This window comes from Ziziphus jujuba, chromosome 11, assembly GCF_031755915.1.
Source record: "Ziziphus jujuba cultivar Dongzao chromosome 11, ASM3175591v1".
In the NCBI taxonomy this organism is placed as follows: domain Eukaryota; kingdom Viridiplantae; phylum Streptophyta; class Magnoliopsida; order Rosales; family Rhamnaceae; genus Ziziphus; species Ziziphus jujuba.
In genome coordinates, this window is record NC_083389.1 from 13,359,578 (window position 1) to 13,364,655 (window position 5,078).

Genomic DNA, 5,078 nt, shown 5'->3' on the forward strand with positions numbered 1-5,078 from the left:
CTCTTCAAGATATGGGAAAAAATTGTAGCTTTCATCATGTGATTCCCAATTCCACTCTTCTTCTTCATTAAATATAACATCCCAACTGATTATTGTTTTCTCACTCTTAGGATTGTAGAGCTTGTACCCTTTAGAGTTTATGTCATAGCCAATGAAAACATACTTCTCACTTTTATCATCCAATTTGCTTCTTTTCTCATTAGGTACATGCGCATGAGCTATGCTTCCAACCACTCTTAGATGTGAAATATCGGGCTTCCTTCCACTCCAAGCTTCTTGTGATGTTTTTCCCCACACACTCCTTGTTGGCGATTGGTTAGATAGGTAGATAGCACATGCAACCGCCTTTGCCCAAAACTCCTTCGGTAATCTCTTGCTTTTAAATATGCTTCTCCAAATATCTAGGATTGTTCTATTCTTCCTTTGTACCACACCGTTCTGTTGCGGGGATCTTGGCACCATTAGAAACCTTCGAATTCAATGATCTTTACAATATTTTTGGAATTCATTTGATGTCAACTCTCCTCCATGGTCAGATCTCATGGATTTGATCAAAATGCCACTTTCCTTCTCAACAAGAGCTTTTAAACTTCTTAAATTTCTCAAACACCTTTGATTTTTCCTTCAAAAAATACACCCATGTCTTTCTTGAAAAATTATCAATAAAAAGAAGAAAAATAGTTACTCTTACCAAGTGAGCTTGGCTTCAAAGGACCACACACATCCATGTGAATAAGTTCCAATGGCCTTCGGGCTCTTGAATTTGTCTTCTTTGGAAAACTTTTCTTGAATTGTTTTCCAAGTAAGCACCCTTCGCATATTTGATCCAGATTGTGAATACTAGGTAGTCCTCGTACCATCTCTCTTTTGGATAGCAACTCTAAACCTCCAAAATTTAAATGCCCAAATCTAAGATGCCAAAGCCAAGACCCATCTTTGTAGCACGCCTTAAGACACTTGGCAGCGTCATTTTGAATGTTAAACATGAACATTTTATTTCTTGACATTGGCACCTTGGCTATTAAGTTGCTTGCATTGTCCCTTATACAAAGATGGTTGTCTCTTAGATGAATATCATAACCTTTCTCCAAAAGCTGTCCAAGACTTAAGATGTTACTCTTCATACTCGGAACATAATATACATTTGATATGAACTGGTGCTTTCCACTCCTTAATTGAATGAGGATGCTGTCTTTTCCTTTTACCGCTATCTTGGACTCATCCCCAAAAGATACATTGCCTCTCACGGATTCATCAAGCTCCATAAACATGCCTCTCCTTTCGCACATGTGATTGCTTGCACGGGTATCCAAGTACCACGTATGATCTTCACTTCTTTCGTTATCTTTGTAAGCCAACAACAAGGTACCATCTTCTTGACTTCTTTCTTCGACACAATTAGCCTTCTCTTCAACTTTATTGTAGCCAGGGGTTTTACATTCGGAAGCATAATGACCGAGTTTTCCACATTTGTAACACTTTACATGGGACTTATTATCATACCTTGGTGTTGAAAATCCTCTCCCATGGCCTCTTATTGATCCTCTTCCTCTTTGAAAGTTGCTGTTGTGATCATCAACAAAATTCCAACCCTGTCTAGGCCCTTGCTTGCAGCCACGTCCTCGCGCACAGCCTCGTCCTTGTTGGCTTCGATCATTGTGATCACTGCTGGTTTCCTTTTTAGTTGCATTAATTCGGGTCTTGAACAATTGTTCCACTATTCCTTCCTTCTTCTTTTTCTTTTCTTCATAAGCTTGCAACGAACCCAAAAGCTGCTCCAATGACATAGCTTCCAAGTCTTTTGTTTCTTCGATAATAGCAACAATATAATCAAACTTTGAATTTAATGACCTAAGAATTTTCTTCATGATCTTAACATCATCTAATTTTTCACCATTCCTTTTTAATTGATTGGTCACCATCAAAACTCTAGAAAACTAATTAGATATGACTTCCCCTTCCTTCATATGCAGCATTTCAAACTCGGCTATCAAGGTTTGAAGCCTCACCTTCTTTACTGAATCGGTTCCTTTGTAGGAGATTTGAAGCTTCTCCCATGGTTCTTTAGCCGACTTGGCTTCCGAGATCTTCTCAAACGCATCATCATCTAATCCTTGATAGATTAGATAGAGAGCTTTCTTGTCTCTCTTTCTCAAGTCTCTCAAATTGTCTCTTTGGTTTTGAGTTAGACCACCGTCATTCTCTGATTTCGATGTAGCCTTTCTCCACTATCTCCCATACATCTTGTGTGCCAAGCAAAGCGTTGATCTTGATACTCCAATTATCATAGTTGTTCTTGTTGAGTGTTGGAATGTAGAAGGGAACCATACCGTTATTGGCCATCTTTTGGCTATATAAACAATTTGATCACCAGGTAGTATTCACACAGTATTGTTCACGCAGTTACTGTTTACTCTACTGTTTATGCACTCACTATTCATGCTACTGTTCATGCAGATACCAAGCTCTGATACCACTTTGTTGGATGAAAACAAAAAAGCAGAAGCAAAAACAGAATTAGAGCAGCAAAATAGAGAGCAAAACAACCGAAGAAGAAAAAAACTACTGCTGGTTTATTCAATGGTTCTCAGCTATTGTGGCTTGCAGCACACATAAGAAAAAAAACATAATAATATTTATACTAATAATTAACCCTACCTATATAGATATCATTAAATTACCATAAAAGAAGTTTTTAAAACTTGGACCCTAAGTAACCAAGGCCCGCAGAATAATAACCCACAAATCAAGTTTATATTTCAACAAATTCCACTGTATATGTTGCTTTCTGGTTAATCTCATTGAATACCAGCTTCTCGGGTATTACAGTGATGTCTATTCCTGAAGGTACATACTTTTCCAAAGTGTATGTTGATTTAGCATCTCCAACATTTGTCACTGTCCTTATAAAAATCAGACTCTCACGCCCCAAAACCACAGAAAATGAAGGATAGTTAAGCTGCATTTCTACTATGCTTTCCACCTTAGAACACTTGACACTGCATTTTGTGATGATCTCTACTTGTTTGTCCATGTAGTTCAATCCACATAGATAAGCAATGTAGTCGTCCGGCTGAATATCATAAACAAGACCAGGATCATTTGCTTTCGAAGGGTTCAAATGGCCTGCACCAATGGCAAAGACATTAGTAGGGTAGAGCTTTTCATCAACAATGGGCTTGCCATGATGGTTAACAACATCAGCAGTAGTCATGATGGCAGGTTTAATGGCGGCTGGTGACCAGTCAGGGTGAGAGCTCTTGAGCAAAGCCGCAATGACACTGAGATGAGGACAGGGCATTGAAGTTCCTGACATTATGTTAAACATTGATTTTGTCCTTGTGGCAATGTCGTTGTCTAATCGAAATGGATATGCAGCTAGGATGCTGACACCAGGACCAATAATGTTTGGTTTCAAATTCCAAAGCTTGGTTTGCTTGGGCCTCTTGATGAGAAGAATGGATTTGCTGGAGCAACAGATGATGATTCTCCTATCATAGTTCCTCTGAATAAAATTGTGACCTCTCGATTCTGGGTTGAATTTATATAGGCTTTGATATTTAACCCGGAAGCATAATCCAATTGAGTTGCCGGAAGTACATGATCTTCTACCAAAGTGGTATACCCATCTTGCTCTTTGTTGATGACAATCATAGCAGCACCACCAGGACTTCTCACTTCATATCCTTTTGCAGTTCTTGAGACTCATCCACTAGTTTCACACAAAACTATTTTTCCTTCACATTCATGTTTCTCAATGATCCAGCTTCGCAAAAAGCGGATGATCGGTTCCCATTTAAACCTGGATAGATGAGAGGTAACAATAAAGGATGGAAATCTTTAGGTTGGAAAACAGATTCGCCATCAAATTCGGCTCCATTTCCAAGCCTTGCAGTAGCTTTGATGGTTCTGTCAATGGTGCTTGCTCTGATAGTGAGAATCCAAGGAGCTTCATTTGATAAAATTTTGTGTTCAGGTCCAATATTCCCAGCTGAAGAGCTGACCAAAATCCCCTTCTAGGTTGAGCAAACTTTTCATTAGTCTTATTTTTATTTTTATTCATATTATTTTTATTTTTATTCATACTGAAAGAAAGAATAAAATTGAGAATCTTAATTAAAAAAAATTAAAAATAAAGCCTAAAGTGAAACCAAAATGAAAATAAAGACACTTAATTGAAAAATTCGAAACGTAATGTAATCCAAAAAATATAGTTAACGATAAATATAGGAGATAAATTATATTTTAATTTCTTCTTCATTTTTTTTGTTGTTGCAATTTTTGGTATTATATATAACTAATGCTGAAGTTATCAACTAGTCTCAATATATCTAAAAATATATCTATCAAGATGATGTAATAATGTTATAAGTTTTTATTTTATTAATTAAAATTTTAATATACTGTAAATATGAATAAATGAAAGATAAATGTAATTAAATGTATATCAATTATATAATAATACTTATAAATTAATAAACCTTTTTTAATAGATTAATTGGTATTTTTAATATTATATATATATATATATATATCTCTAAAGTCCCACTTAGTTTTGGTAAATTTTGGAGTATTGCTCTTCAGGAATTAGTTTCCAAAAAAATCTTTTTATAGTATTTTGGTGATTGAAAGAAAACTGAAAACAAAAGTAAAAATGTCATTTGAAAACTATATTACACCAGTTTGTTAGATAATTTGAGAATAATACCTATTTTGAAGAAACCACTTTTCTAACTTACCAAAATTTTGAAAATCAGTTTCATCATGGACCTAAATTTTTCACTTTCAAAAAAAATACTTAAAACACATTGAAACTACACTTTTTTAAAGAATCTCAGATTGTGTACACGAACCAAACAAGCTCATGTAGTGATGAAGTGATTTTGGTTTGCCGACCTTTTGGCTTACAGTAGTAATGTGAGGCTTTTTATGGCTGTCATGATATATATATATATATATATAACCATTTGTTCTTCTTTCTTAGTGCAATTCGTATATTTCTTTCTCTGTACATATTGCAATTTTATGTCGCAAAATTCTGGTTTTTAAACAATTTCTCGTACTTTACTTTGACCTAC

The 5,078-nt window shown here is 35.5% G+C and overlaps 1 pseudogene; it reads right to left on the reverse strand.

Moving 5' to 3' along the window:
• Nucleotides 1-2,752: 2,752 nt before the first annotated feature.
• Nucleotides 2,753-4,766, reverse strand: LOC112493571 (subtilisin-like protease 1; annotated as a pseudogene).
• Between the last annotated feature and the right edge of the window lie 312 nt (nucleotides 4,767-5,078).